This window comes from Electrophorus electricus, chromosome 15, assembly GCF_041902795.1.
Source record: "Electrophorus electricus isolate QZ-2024a chromosome 15, ASM4190279v1, whole genome shotgun sequence".
Taxonomy (NCBI): Eukaryota; Metazoa; Chordata; class Actinopteri; order Gymnotiformes; family Gymnotidae; genus Electrophorus; species Electrophorus electricus.
The window spans coordinates 7,753,955-7,768,251 of NC_137511.1; the positions used below are offsets into that span (position 1 = coordinate 7,753,955).

The following is a 14,297-nucleotide window of genomic DNA, read 5'->3' on the forward strand; positions in this document are numbered from 1 at the left end:
GGAACAGCTTCAGTATAAACTTACTACTCAGGTGCTCCAGCTACAATGATGCGCGCTAGAGCTTAACTCAAATCTTGTAGTTGGCAGAGAGAACACGGCTTCCTTATCAGCTTATTGTGTCAAAGAACATGGTTTCTTAACTGGTTTAGCCATACTTCTGATGCAATGCTGTTATCAGTAAGGCCACTAGAGAGTGCCAGAACAGAGTTTATTGAACCGTCCTATTTGATTATTAGAGTCATTATAAACTCCAGTAAATAAACTTCGAAATACAGTAAATTATGGACACATTGGCCTAGGTTGAGGAGTTTGTTTTATTTTAACCCTTCAACACCCCAACTTCCCCTCCCACCCCTTCCCCCCAGGAGCTACAATATGCACAGAGAGATCAGAGTAAGAAAAAAACTATTATAGTGCGTCCCCATTTCTCTGGGAGTGAGATTGGGGACAAAGATGGAACTACCAACCCTTGGGACCTGCCAACGAGGGACCAGGTATCCCAATTAAGCGTGCATATTTTCTCACAGTTGAACATGGTTACATAAACCGGACAGTCCACCACACAATTCTTTCATCACGAAGCATCTCCCTCCAAAGCCTGGTTTCTCTGACAGAACATTTTTGTCCCTTTCTTTCCCTTCTCTCTTCTAGTATTCAGGCTTTAAAGAGAATACTCCGCCCGTGCTGCCCCAGTGTGAGGCTCCAGGGCACACAGCTAGCTCTCCTCACTCCCTGCTGTCACTAGTGGCCACCGATGGGTCACTGCAGGACGTCTGGCAGATGCTGGAGCGCGGCTGGAGCCCCACGGTACTCACCTCCAGCAATGGCGACAACAGAGGTGCAGTCACAAAAAAAGCATAAATTTACTTTAATTAATGCTCATAAGAATTCCTAAGAATATATATGTATATATATGTATATATATATGTATATATATATGAATATATATAAGTTTTTTGCTGACCAAAGCTTAATTGCTGCATTTTTAAAATGTGTGTGTGTGTATATATGTATGTATGTATATATATATATATATATATATATATAGATATATAGATATATAGATATAGATATAGATAGATAGATAGATAGATAGATAGATAGATAGATAGATAATTAATATTAGCAGAAAATAGAAAAGGGGACTGCATAAAAATTAAACAGAATCTGAAATTTGAGAGTTTGTTATGATTACTCATATGATGGCCAATCTATTATTTCAGATAAACGTAATTCAGTATTCATACAAATAAGCATTAAAAAGACATATTATTAATTGTGTCTAGGCAATTATCCAAAATGTATCACTGATGTTAAAAAAGGATATTATGAGCAATCATTCAAGGCCAAATGGCAGAGTTTGCTCAATCTGTGGCATTGCACTGGATGGACCAGCGAACATTTACCAATCAGAACTCTGTCACCACCTTTCCCACAATAATAATGTCATGCTACTGGATACTGATATGGAATATACCCTGTCATCCAGGAGAGACACATGCAACCTAGGAGCCCGAGACCAAGGTTTAATATGGCTTGAGATTCAGTATCTCTGTGACCTGTAGAGTGAGTGTTCACGTGGTATTCACGTTTGCCTATATTTCAACACACGGTCATATCAGTTTCACGACTCGACACCCTGTTCAGGCATTTGCATCATCTGTGTCGCTTTGTGCTATCTTGGCAAAGAGATGGGTAGTCTGGACACAGAGCGTTGACTGATATCAGTGTGTCTGGTACCGGCTATCCCTGTCCCAGCTCAAATAAATCTGCAACTATGCAACCAGCTTACCATTTTAGTGCCGACACTGTCTTCTGACAACTAAAAGTTTTCAGGTATTCCTAAGTGATCCATTTCTTACTATGAGCTATTTCTTACTGTGGGTTCTCAATTATTTAATCTGGCCTCATCCTAATTGGAAAGAAATGTTTCTTTAAATGTATCTGCCTTTAAATATGAGGCAATGTGGGGCAACATCAGTAGCAGGTCTCAAAATTCAGAGCTTGAGGACGTTATATATGGGGAACCCAGAGCTCCAGGCAAAGTCCCTAAATGAAGGCTTGGCATGACTCTAACAAGGTTCATAACTGGTTCATAGGCTCTGTGAATCAAGCAATAAAATTTGCAGGGCAAATTTTAGTTTGATAGCATGTAGAGCTCCACAGAACTGCATGTTTATATGACTTTGTCATGTTGCCCCTGGGTTGCTAAAATATCAGTTTTATATGCAGATGAGGTTGCTGCATCAGACAGACTACAAGGCACAAGTGTCCCGTATCGTGCATCACCAGTCAAAGTTCAGGGCTTGAAAGCACTGGTCCAGGAAAGAAAGAAACCCACCAGGATTACATCTGAACCAGGCAAAAAGACAAGGCCTGCTGGCAAAGTGGTCAAGATTCAAAATTACAACATTAAAGACTGATAAAAAAAAGTTTAAAAAAAGAAAAAATAAGTTGTGCCATTGAACTTACAACTATTTGCTACTCAAGAATTCATGCTTTCCTCTTGATCCTAAAGTACAGTGTGGAAGAAGATTTTACTTATTTACCTGCTTTGAATGCCTTTTGGCATTGCATTCTGTTAAAAGAAACTATTTGGCAAACATTTCATTTATTAATAACCTTTTAGTTTAGAGATGAAAGTCTATGGATACTTATGAATGTGTAGTTTTCTTTTCTATGAAAATGTTACACCTAAGAGCACAAACACTGTTTAGATGATGCCCAATAGGTAAATGTAAATAGTTTGTAAGGCGGGAGCGGGAGGTAAATAGCCATCTATTCATTTGAAATACGGATAACAGATTCCTTCGTACAGAATTAAAATATATGATCCATGTATGTCAAAGTAAAAAAAACTCAGAATACAATAGAATATTTTATTCTCACTACATATATATTGCTGTTCTGATTTTTTTACGATGTCTATGTAAAACAAGGTGTCTTGCGCTTTTGAACTGAAGTTACCTCTAAACGAGCCCAACAGTCTTGCTTGCAAAACTGTTCTGGTCTGGGATTAAACTCCTCCTATCCTCTGTCATCACCTCACCCTATATCCTAGCAACGCCCTTGAATTCATTCTCATTGGCCATTTTTGCACACCTCCATTTACTGATTGGCTTATTTCAGCGTCACTGGCACCTGTCAAATTTGTGGGCAAAATGTCCCATGTGCCACATCAGGGGACACCGGGTACAAAAACTGATCATATCTATATCATCACCTGCTGTGGCCTTATAGTGCATTGTCTTTCCGATGGCTTAGCGCTCATCTGTTCCCAGTGCGTTATGCCCTGATCTCACAATTTTTATTTTATTAGTCTACATACATTCTTTACCTATGCTTCTCCAACAGTTTAAATGGTTTTATCATTCTATTATATATACTTTACAACTTAAAACCAAGTTAAAAGCTGTAAAATAATGCAGTGAGGGTGCAATAATAAATATCATACTTCATAGGCCTGATTTATTTAAGATTCGTAAAAACATACAAAAATAATACACTAAAAAAAGTCTATATTTCGTTACAACTTCAGCTATACTAGTACGTTATCGATGTCTCGTATGTCAGTGCTTATCTGATAGACCGATAAGCAATGAGTTTACAACCGATAGCTTCCAGACAAATGACCCCACTTTGTTCTGAATTTGAACGCTAACCATGGCCTACAGGTAGCAGTTGGACGTGAAGTGATGAACTTTATTAACCCAGATTTTTTTTCATACGGAATTAACAGCATTAGCAAATCACCCCATCGGCTGGCGTCTTGGGAGCCCAGCCTCTTCTCTCATTGGACTACAGTGCGGTGTCAACTGTCAGCCCATGTGGCGTGGCCATAGAGCATGGTAGACATTTAAATGAAAGAGGTAGGGAGGCAAAGCAGAGAGAGTCATTTTTTTTGGGCAAGCCTAGATAATCGCAAAGGGTTAGTTCGTCCCATGTCACCGGGAGCCTAGGCACACACAGATTTTTGGATACCGAGTGGAATATAGGTCAGCTCAGGCTCTCCTGACACTGAATGTACATTTATTCAAAGTACTGTAGAACCATCGTTCAACTACTGCGACTGGTAAGCAACTTAATATGTATTTTGTGTATTTGTCCTAGTTTGTAGTGTGAACTCACTGAACTGATATGGGAAGTAGGTATTCAACAATAAGAATGATTGGTTGTTGTAAACGAATACGATCAATATATCTTGATTTCTGCCTAATGATACATTTAGCTCTAGTATTTAATCTGATATATTCAGGGAACGTTTTATTTACTCAACGGCTAGCTGGCTGTGATGCGTTATTCGTCTTTAAATGAGGACCTAGCTTGCTACATTAGCTAGCATAGCCAGCTAGGGAATTATTTGACTGTCGCAGATAAATTGTCTCAAGCGATCATCTTTTGCAGTGTTTTAACTGGTCTTGTGAAACCAGAATCTAAACACACGCAACGACCTAGTCATCTCTTCGGACTGATACACATAACGGCCAAGTAGCCAGCTAGCTGTAATTCGCAGTTATTTCGTCTTCACGGTAGTATCCGAGATGGCTAGTTAGCCCCTATATGCGCCGACGCCCCCTAGCGGGCCCGCGGGCGGGCCCAAATGGACATACTCAAATAAATTACTTGATAAAATTGATTATTCTTAAAGTACAGTACATTTTATCAACATAACATTTCTTAGGACTAATACAAGTACCTGCCTACCGATTTTCAGCCGTCTACATGTATCCGTTCGCCAGAAATTGTACGCTGAAATCATCGTGTTTTTCGGGTAAGATTTCCACAAAAACGTGCCTGCCCTTTTAAGTTGCCTTTTAAAACATTATTCCGGTATAAGAAGTTCAGATTTTGTCATAGAAAATTCAATTACCATCAAAACAACTGCGTGACATATTTAAACGGTATACGGAGTGTTAAAGTTCTTTAACTGCGTGCTTACTTCTTTGCGTAAAAGCGACATTTTTGTACCGGTTCGGTTCCTTCGTAAATTTATTTATTTTATTTTTTTCCCAAGATTTATTAAGTTCAATAAATCACATACAGAATAAAATCCAACAATATATATACTTAATTTTAAACTTTAAAAGTCTTTTAAAAGTCCAGGACATTAAAATACCACGGCCCACCCATGTACCAATTACATGGGGGTATATCGTTAAAAGTCCATGTAAAAAGTCAGTGATAAAATGTCCATTAAAAGATCATTTCTCGGCCAGGCTGCGCCTGGACAACCGAGTAAAACAACAATAAAACTGTTAAAACGGCCTCTCTATAAAAAGACAGAAATAAGAACACCACTAAAAAGCTAAAAGGCTAAGTGCCTACGCTAAAACAGCAGATCTATGTTAGTTAAAACGGGCACACAAACCAAAACATTAAAAAACCCACAATAGAAAAGTGTTAATTTGTTAATAAAAAACACACAAAATAAAACACTTATTAATAAAAAACCAGACCTACAGATTCCACTTAAAACAATGTTCACCTATTGTGTATCTCTATCATGGTGGTTAAAACAATAAAATACGGTGGTCCGCTGGGACCACCGGATGGAGCAGAGTCTCAGCTAAGTTTAAAACCTTTTTCAACTAAAACCCTAAAAGACTCCGGGGGGCCTACAGCTCGAAGAGGCCCTTCCACCTCTCCTTCGCCGCGTGGTAGCCCCACCGGATGATGTCATGCTCCATCCTAAATTTTAAATCCGCACAAACCTTTTTATATAATCCCCAGGTGTCCAGGCGTGTCCCTTTTTGGATGAGGCTGGTCCTCGCATTCCATAGTTCTTTTTTGGTAATGCTCACCAGCTTCCATATCCGGGGCGCGAAGGATGGCCTGGTATCCTGGGGCCACCCCCATGTAACCTTCTAAAAGGTCAATGTAAACTGCGGGTCTAATGTCCTGCACAGGTCGGCTGCTTTGCCTCAGACATACCGCGCATACCCACAGTCCCAAAACACATGTCGGAGAGTTTCTTCCCCGACACAGTTGGGCCTTGGGCAGCGCGGGTGCCTGGTGAGCCCGTGCCTGTACGGAACATCCCTGACTGGCAGCTTGCCACGCACACACCGCCAATTCAGGTCCTGCGGCCGGTTGTCTAAATCTTTCGGCTGTACTCTGGATCAAGTGTCCTCGTCTAGGCCCACAACCGTGCGAGTCCCCCGTGCCTCAAGCACAATGTTGTAAAGTAACCTGTGCTTGGCGAGGGCCTCGGGCCGCAGACCCGCGGGAAGCGACTTGCTCCATCTCACCGTGTGGTCATAGTGCTCCGGCAGCGTCTCAGCCTTGGGGCCGGAATTGGAGCACGTTCTTACCACTTTACGCAATGGCCAGGACAGCCACAACCGAATAAAATACTGATGGGGGTGCTCGAGGGGAGCAGCCAACCATGCACAGAGCTGTGCAAAGAACAGGCAGTCCAGCTTGAGAGGGAAGTCAGGGACATCCCTCCCACCCTTGTCCTTTCCCAGGTACATAACTTCCCTCTTAACATACTCATACTTGCCCCCCCAGACGAGATTAAAAACGTCCTTAGTTAAGCCTCGCCACATGGTGCGAGGCATAGGGTACACATGAGCCAAGTAGAGCAGTGAGGGAAGCACATCGACCTTCAATGCTAATACCTTACCAAGGAAGGACAGGGACCTGGCCTTCCACAGCCCCAACTTTTTCCCGGGCAAGAGCTAACCTCTCTTTCCAGTTTACCCGGGCAGCCCCTTCAGATGTGAAGTGGACCCCCAAGATTTTCAAGGGCCTGTCGCTGGTGGGCTTGCCCTCCTATACCTCCTATACCTCCAGCAGCCGAAGTATTTGGCAACCGACTTGCCAAGGTTTAGTGCGGCACCGGAAGCTTTTCCGAACACCTGCACCATGTCCAAGGCGCGCCTGAGCGACTGGTCCGAGCATACGAACAATGTAGTGTCATCTGCATACTGAGCCAGCTTTACCACAGCACCTCCACCCCCCGGGAGGGGGAGACCATCTATTTCCGGGTGGGCCCTTATGGCGGCCGCAAGTGGCTCGATGTAGCGCGCGTAGAGGAGGGGAGAAAGAGGACATCCCTGTCTAACTCCCGTCACTCCAGGGACTAGTTCGCTGAGGTGACCGTTGATGGAGAAACAGCTTCCCACCCCAGCGTACAATGTCTTAAACCACCTTAAGAAAAAGGGCCCAAACCCTAGCTTCATCAACACCCTCTCCAGGAAGCAGTGGTCCACCCAGTCAAACGCCTTCTCCTGGTCTAAGCTCACAAGCGCCAGAGGGACATTTCTGTCCTCAACCCAGGAGATGGCTTCCCTGATTAAATGGAGGTTCCAGGTTGCCGATCTCCCTGGGACCCCACAGGTCTGGTCACTGTGAACCAAAAGTGACACGGCTCTTTTCAGACATTCGGTCAGGGCCTTTGCGAAGATTTTTACGTCTACGCAAAGCATGGTCAGGGGCCTCCAATTGGCGAGATCAGTAGGATCGCCCTTCTTGTATAACAAGGAGAGTGCCCCGGACCGCATGCTCTCAGCGAGCAAACCCTGCCGGGGCACATCCTCGGCTACCTCCACGATCTCTGGCCCTAGGACATCCCAAAATGTAGAGTAAAACTCTACAGGGAGTCCATCCAGGCCAGGGACCTTACGCCGGTTCATTTTGCCAAGTACCCCCGTCAACTCTGCCAGAGTAAAGGGGGCCTCTAAGCTATCCCGGGTGGTGCTCGGAAGGCAAACATTAAAATTTGCCAAAAACTGCTCCCCTACTTCAAAGTCTGTACTTCTTTTATTAAAAAGATTCGGATAAAAATCATATGCAACCTCCATCATCCGGGCCGGGTCCGAACAGGTGGGGCCTTCCGAGTCTTTGAGCGATGTAAAACGTCACTCTTGGCGAGCCTGCCGGACCCTTTGAAAAAAGGATGCTGTGCAGCGCTCATCCTCCTCAGCCAGCTGCAACCTGGCATTAAACAGGAGGGCTGCCGCCGACCTCTCGTGCAGGACCCTGAGTTCGTCCTTAAGGGTCTGCACTCTAGCGAGGTCTAGCTCCCCTCCGTTATTCCAATCAGCGTATTCTATTTTTAGGTGCCTCTCCACATCCCGGACTCGACCCAGCCTTTTGGCCTTGCGCCGGCAGCAATAGTGCGTAGATAGAGCACGGGTCCACTCTTTCACGTGCTCCCACCATGCCGCGGGAGAGGCATAACCTTCTTTGCAGCCTCGCCAGACTGCAAAGTGGTCTCTGAACAGAGATTGGAACTCTGCTTCCTCCAAGACCTGCACGTAAAGCTTCCGATAACCCCTGCCTACTGCAGGTGCGTTAATGGAAGCACTGGCCTCTACCACCAAGTGGTCAGAGAACCAGCGTGGGGTCAAGGAGGCCTTCTTAAAAAGCACAGAGGGTGACGCCAAGATGTAATCTAGGCGGCTTGATGCCCCTCGACTGTTATGCCAGGTATGGCCTGGATCTCTGGGGTTGCATTTCTTAAAACCGTCAGTCAGGCTGAAATCGTGGAGCAGCTTTCTAAAACGTTTCCAGCTGACATCTGCACGCCCTTCCAAGAAAACATTAAAATCACCTGCCAAAAAAAGGTGTCTATTCGTGACACAGGACGGGAACGGTGCATCAAAAAAAGCAATTTGGGACGAGGCCTCTACCGGAGCATAGGCACAAATTGCCCTAAGGTGTTGGCCTCTCCAGGTGATGTCCACCCCCATCGCCTTCCCCGGCACGATAGTGTCGTCCCCCAACAGGATTTCCATGCCTGAAGAGTGGACACCACCCACGCTCCAGTAGGCTTTACCTTTCTTCCAATGCTGGGAAAAAAGAGCCTCATCCCTCTGGTCCCTCAGGTGAACTTCTTGCAAACAATAGATTGCTGAAGGGGTCGATGCCAAGTCCTGGAATACTGCTGCCCTCTTTCTCGCGTTCTGGAGCCCTCTGACGTTAGAAGTTAAAATAGTAAAATCTACCATGAATAAAAGAGAAGAAGGAGAGAACACGTTAAAACAGTAAAACATCCTAAAAATCAACTAAAAATCCACATTGTCCGTAGTCTCCTCTAAGAATGGGGTCTCGTTGGGTGACCCCTCCCTGCCCCCATATGTAGTGGGTGGTGGGGGCGTATCATCCTCCACCAATCTGTTGTAATCATCTGCCTTGGGGGCAAGGGAGGAGTCTGGAGCTTGGGAGGGCTCCTCATGGGGTGCTGCCGCTGAGGGGGGGCCCGCCTTCATCCTTTTCTCTTTATCCCGCTGGGCCTTCTCCCTCTTCCTTTTGGCCTTTCCGCTGGGAGGGGCAGGGGGTGCCTCCAAAGGCCGAGGGGGCTGGCCCAGGGCCAGGGACCTTACCTCCGCCAGTGAGGATGTCATGAGGGCTGCGGGGGGGGAATCCTCGTCTTCCCCCGGGGGGGGTCGTCTCCTCTACAGACTCCAGTTCCTCCCCCCCGGGGTTTTCATTGTTCGAGGCCACACTCCCGCCCCCTACCAATGCCATAGCGTAAGATTTAACCTTTCCAGGGCAGGAGTGTGCCAAATGTCCCTCCCCCCCACACGCCCTACACCGGCGGGGATTCTTACAGTTTTTAGCCTGGTGCCCCGGCCCCAGGCAGTTTCTGCATACGGAATCCTGGCACCCCTCAGCCAGGTGACCGTAGTGCTGGCACCCCCTGCAGAAGGCGGGCTGCCCCCTAAAGAACAAGTACCCCCTATTCCCAGCACATGTAAAATATGCGGGGGGGGGGGGGGAAACACCTCCTTCCCTTCACTGTTCTTTGCAAACTTCATTAAAAACTGGCAGCACCCATTCCAAATCCCTAGCTCATCCCAAACCATTTGCTCTCCCAGGAGGACCTCCCCGTACCTAGCCAAAAACATCCGCACCTCTGCTGCGGGGGGTTAACTTGGGGGTTAAAGAAATGGATGGTGACCATCCGCCGGTCACCGTCCCATAGGGGCTCGATCCCAGCGGATGGTCACCCATTCTTCCCTCCAGCTCCAGGACTTTCTTATAGGCGGCATCACTCGCCATAGTCACGTCGTAAAAGTGCTGCGCACCATTGCGCTGAGCACAAATTAAGGCCCCAGGGTGGAGCCCGAAACAGCCGATCAGTACCTCCCGTATGAAGGGGACCCGCTCAGTAAAGCGGGTCCCATCCTCCGGGTCCCTCCAGCGGAACCGGGCCGTATTGAGCAGGCCTCTGCCTGCCCTCAGACCCGGTCCCGCCAGGGAGGTCCTGGCAGCTGTCAGGGTCTCTGCTGGCGCCTCTACTGCCTGCGCCGTGCGGCGAGGAGCCGCCCCATTGCCATCCACGGCCATCTCTGGCCGGTCCCGGAGTCGGAGCTGAAGCTGGTCCCCCACGCCGGCAGCTGCCTCTGTGCTGGGAGGTCCTCCCCCTGCTGGCCAAGTTGGGATCGTCGTCCTCCTTGTCGTCGGGATGAGCCGGGGCTTTAAAACAAAATTTAAAAAAACACCCTAAAATACTAAAAATCAAATAAAACAATAAAAGAGACCAAGGGATCACATGCGGCGATGGAGGACAAGCCTCCCGGGTCTGCACCTAAGATCACCCTTGGCCTCACTAAAACTATAAAAAAAAGGCCCAAGCGCAGCAGCGTTCTCCACAAGCGTAAAATCTGTAAAATCCACAACTGATAAGAACAGATACTACACTTGATCTTAGCCAAAAGGCCAAGAAGCGATTCCTTCGAAAAATACCCAAACTACGCAAGCCTTTGGTTGACTGAAAAAGCATGCTACTGACGTAAAACTGTTCCTGAATAGAGCATTAGACCCCCCTTTTCTACTCTATATTGATTTTTATTGTCTGTTGCAGCACCATTGTTTTGGAGTGACAACAATTCACACCTATGTGTGAAACGAGAAGGGGAGGGAGGGTGACTAACATTTACTTCCAGGTGTTTCCAAGAGTTTCCAGGGCAAGCTGCTTGATTGGCAGCAGTTTCATCAAATAGAGGAGGCTTAGATGAAAACGTAGACCCCTCACTTGCATTGTTTAGTCATCCCTTTAATATTTAAAGGTATGCGCACAGTATACTGTCAGTGCTTCCGTGTTGTTAGCAGATAGCATAGCGCATCGGTTTGGCGCTGTTTGGCGAAACCATAAGATTGATTTGATGATTTTGCCAATATGTTTGGACATCATGGAAAGGAAGAGGCTTATTTTAGCTGAAGTTTATGTGGAATTGTTTGAGTGCTGCTAGGATGGACTAGTTTGACCGCTAGCATCGATTAGCTTAGCTGCTATCATAGAATAGCTAAGATGTTTGCATATCAAATCACTGGATGTTTCCATTCACTGCTGGAAATTCGTAATCCTGCTACAAATCGTAAGTATAAATGATAAAGTATACTATTTCTTTACAGTATTACAGTATTAGCTAGTATAGTAGTAGTAGCTAGTACAGTATTTCCCATAATGATGCCAACAGTGATGCTAAGAATCCAATATTGTTGTGGAACTTACTAAAGTAACTTTTGTTTTGGCAAAATGAAACATGCAAAGTTGATATATAGTGACTAATGACTTAGTTTGCATTGGAGAGATTATTGGACCCTTTGGAGAAGTGTAGGACACCTAGTGGAAAACATTGTGTAGATATTTGGTCATTTCATGTATATGCTCAAAACTGTTCCATTTATTACACAAGACCCTGGTGAATCAGAGAATGCAGAGTATGAGTGAAAATCAATCTCCAGCATCAACAGACGCATTATACACCAAAAAAATCAAAGGCATTTTATGGTTTTTTGACATTTTCTTCTGTATTAAATGAGCTCAAATGGAACCTAAATGATGGAAAAATAAGCCTGGATGTGAATGGATGTCTTCTCCAAAGTGTCTGCTTCAGTTTGAATCCTGAATGATCATTGTGCTATGTGTACAATTTCAGATACCTACTGTTAAAGTGAACAAGTACAAATCATTCAAAAATGAGCTTAAAACTGCCAGTGCGTAAAGGGGCTCTAGCTAGACCCTCCCTCAGCTGGCTAAGGACAAAATGATGCCGTTTTCCTGAATAACCATTGCCCCTGAAGCACGCCCTCCTGAAGAAAGATTCATCATCTTTCCAGCCTGTAGTCTTTTAGATTGTGCTTGCTTGTAGTGTGCATATGTAATATATGTTTGAATGGCCACAGCTGGTCTGTATAAACGCCGTCAGGATAGGCTACATTAGCAGTTGATGAACTGAGTTAACCAGCTAACAGGTGTAATGCATATATACGGTTTTCATTACGAACTCTGTTAACCAGCTAACAGGTAATGCAGTTACACTGTCTCCATTACGAACACTATCAGTTACTAAAAGCAGGTAAGCATGGTGTCCTCTTATGATTTTGCATGGGGATTTTCCTCTTCATGTGATGGTTTGACTGAATTATTGGGCTTTTGGAGACTGCTGGTTTAGTTGGCCTCAAAGGTCAAGCCACTTTTATCACTCCAGGGTCACTCAAGTCAGGTCAAGTTCAGTGGCCTTCACTCAGCTATATAGGTTAGATAGCTTGTAGACGTAACGAAACGACCATGATGCGACAAACTACAATATACACGCATGTTGCACAGAACTACATGAGTACAAATGTTTGAGAAAGAAGGGACGTGCGTTGTACCGGTGCTGCCTGGTCGTGCACGTTTTGTCGTGTTCCGGTGTTCAATAGGTGGTAGCTCAGTGGTTAATGTGCTTGACTTTTAAGCTTGACAAAAGCTTGTGGGTTCAAGCCCCCCCACTGCCAAGTTGCCACCATTGGGCCCCTGAACAAGGCCCTTAACCCTCAATTGCTCAAGTTGTACTCGGTTATAATTGTAAGTCGCTTTAAATAAAAGCGACTGCTAAATACCATAAATGTTATCAAATCCCAGTGAAACATGTTGCTACAGGGCTGGAACGGATATGGTCATGTTGCCCAGTTAGATTTTGTTTTTCTTTTTGTAAACTAAGCACAGTTCAATTAATTGTTTTCTATTACTTTAAAACCCTAGTTCAATGCTATAGGGAGACGGTGATGCTAAATATTTTAGATCTGGGTCAGGTTTAATTGTTCTTTCAATCTGCCCTGGCCTGAGTGCTGAGGTAGTGGGTTGCGTTTAAAAATAAAAGCAGTGCAATTTACCATTAATTTTACATACATGGGTTTCCACTTTTGGTCATTGCATATTTTGTGTTCTTGTTCCGACCTACCAAGTTAAATTACTGTTTAAATTTTCAAGTAAAATAATTCTTATTCTAATTACAGTATTACAGAGCCATGAAATGACTCCCCCCCCCCCTTACTTGGTATTCACATTTGTAATGCTATAGACTGTAGGACTGTAAGAATGTAATGACTGTAAGAACTATGTGTGTTGACAGCACTACATCTCACAGTCCTTCACATGCATTCCTGCATTGACAAACTTATATGTGAATACCTGTTTGGCAGGTACCTGCCTGTTTCTATAGTAACAAACAATACTAACCTAATGACCATATCCAATACAGCCTAACACAAGTATGCTGCAGGGTTACACTGTAAATAAGTGACTGAGAATTGTTGCTTTTGAGAATGGAACATTTTGCCTTTTGCTGAATGTAATTATCTGAAAGTCCTCTCAAACATATATCCCACAAAAAATTGAGAGGGCCAAAGTAGCGCAATGCTTTCTTATGTGATGAGATTACATAAAGATTTCTTTTAAGTTGAATTTTGTCTTTGGCTACATGTAAGCTGCTGCCTTTTTATGGACTAGTACACACAGTTTACAGCTGCAAGGAATTCTCTCCAACAAGGAAGTTTTTCCCAGTCAGAAGAGAATTACCCTTGCCGGCTACAATATCTCATTCATGCACAACTGAATGGGTTGTGAAATCAGTCCTTGTCATGTGCGCTAAAAATGCGTCAAAAAGAAAATGCATGTTTGCTCATTCATGTGCATTTTCTTTCAGGAAAGCGCCACTAGTAGGTTTATCTGCTCTGAAAGGTTGCATCTAGACATTTCTTTACTTCACAGCTGAGAGACTCCCATATTGTGCACTTGGTTGTTCTTTTATACTTTTAAACTACCTATATGCTGTAGATGTACAAAAAGAGGAGCAACATTACTGTTGTGGTGTTTACTTTCCTTGTTGAGGAAGGACTGTTCAGTTTCCCAGACCTGAAATAAGCCTGAACTGCATTTTTTTTTTTTAATGATTTTCCCCATTTTACCACATCCATTCAATTTATTCAGGGTTTGTTAATTAGCTGATGTCTCGAGTCAGGTGAAATTGTGCTTGGAAAAATACTAAATAGTCTAGTGTATGGTTACTCAAAGAATCAGG

The 14,297-nt window shown here is 44.6% G+C and overlaps 1 protein-coding gene and 1 pseudogene across 5 annotated transcripts in view; one reads left to right on the top strand and one right to left on the bottom strand.

Annotated features, from left to right (window-relative positions):
• Positions 1-442: 442 nt before the first annotated feature.
• Positions 443-14,297, top strand: part of LOC145651293 (fatty acid synthase-like) — a 29,579-nt gene continuing 15,724 nt past the window's right edge. For 2 of the 5 annotated variants that reach the window (XM_081697368.1, XM_081697369.1), the window contains exon 1: positions 3,835-4,072. The gene's annotated coding sequence lies outside the window, so the exon portion shown is untranslated. Of the gene's footprint in view, positions 495-651; positions 839-3,834; positions 4,073-14,297 lie in introns of those variants that run through there. The other 3 variants (XM_081697365.1, XM_081697370.1, XM_081697366.1) reach the window with 2 other exon arrangements.
• Positions 10,513-10,680, bottom strand: LOC113589958 (U2 spliceosomal RNA; annotated as a pseudogene).